Source organism: Capsicum annuum, unplaced genomic scaffold (assembly GCF_002878395.1).
Source record: "Capsicum annuum cultivar UCD-10X-F1 unplaced genomic scaffold, UCD10Xv1.1 ctg81772, whole genome shotgun sequence".
In the NCBI taxonomy this organism is placed as follows: domain Eukaryota; kingdom Viridiplantae; phylum Streptophyta; class Magnoliopsida; order Solanales; family Solanaceae; genus Capsicum; species Capsicum annuum.
The window spans coordinates 119,331-121,083 of NW_025892518.1; positions in this window are offsets into that span (position 1 = coordinate 119,331).

Genomic DNA, 1,753 nt, shown 5'->3' on the forward strand with positions numbered 1-1,753 from the left:
CATTACTATATTATTATGCTCTATGAAATTACTGTTTGATCTTATGTTGTAGGTTTAAGCCGGATGCTAGAGTTGGAAAAATTATGAGTAAATACATTTGTCTGCACTTCAATTGCTACTGGACCAGTTGGCAAAAGGTTCCATAAAATGACAGAGAAAGAATGTTTAAAGAATTTCATGTAAGAATTTAACTTATCGACTACTTAACACATTGTTAGAACTAAAGATTGAATGTTATATTTTTGTTTTTATTATAGAAATATTATTGGTGGATTGATGCGAATGAATGTGCTATAAAAAGAAATTTTTACAGAAGAGCTAGGTCCAGATTTAACGGTCTATTAGATTTTGCCAGAACCAACTTGTTAAGACCTGACTGGATAAGTGATTCCTTATGGCAGAAATATTCACTATTGGAATAGAGAAGAATACCAATTGTTGAGGGACAAAGGAAAGAAATCCCAAACATCATCCAAGGGTGGCTCCTTATATACTGTGGGTGCAGTTAGTATGATTGTTGTGGAGGAAAAAATGGTATGTAACTTTTACAGTTTTAATTGTTTGTTTCTATTTAAATTTTTAATTATATGAAGATTAATAATTTTTTCATATGCAGAAAAAAGAAAAGGGTAGGAAGATACCCTTCGATGAGGTATTTGAGGAGACACGTGTGAGGAAGAAAAAGAACCCGACTGATGAAGATGTCTGGGTTGATCCTCGTACAAAAGCTGCCCATGTAAGAATCAAATTTTGAATTTATGAATCTTTTTCTCAAAGTTGATATTATTCAAGTATAAGGACTTTAATATTTTTTTGCTATTAATTTTAACTTTACTTTAAATATAGGACAAATATATGCAGCTCCTTAGTGAGTTTCGTATTATTCAGCCTCCTGAAAATCAGGGTGACCCGATACCCCAACATGTAGAGGAGGAGCTATGGGAACAAACTGTGGGTCCTGCAGTTAGAGGCCATTACTACGGATACCACAGAAATTATTTGGTGAGAATATTAGGTCTTCGTTCAATCCTACATCCTATACCTCTTCAGTTGATAGAGAAATCATTGAATCACTAAAAAATACGGCTTCTAAACTCACTAAAGAGCTTGCTGAACACAGAGAGAGGGCACAGAAGAAGGAGGAGGAAACAACATCACAAATCAGGATGCTGCAGGAGCAGTTTAGCTCTTTTATTCAGATTGCAGGGATTATTCCTCCATGTCCTGGTGATGTTGTTCAAGCTGCAAAAGGTCTAGGCTCACTAGATGATATCAGCACAGATGAGGATGCGAAAGACGAAGACGATGACGATGAAGATGAGTGATAGTTTTTTTACTTTTGTATGTGTTGTACTTTGAATTTAGACATTTTGTTGCAGTTTTTACACTTTTACACTTTTGTTGGACATTTTTTATGTGTTGTAGTGAAATTTTGTATGTTTTGTGGGAATACACTTGGTTTGTTGTTGTTGTATTGTATGTTGTTTCATTTGTTGCTTTTTATTTTTTTAAAAAAGAATTCCATAAAAACCGATCATAAGTGATCGATTTTTAAAGAAAAAATTGCAGAAAACCGATCATATATGGTCGGTTTTTTTAAAATTTTTACAAAAAACTGACCACAAGTGGTCGATTTTAATAAAATTAATTAATTAATTTTTAAAAAAAACTAACCACTGGTGGTCGGCTTTAATAAGATTAATTAATTAATTTTTTTAAAAAACCATCCACTTGTGGTCGGTTTTGATAAAAT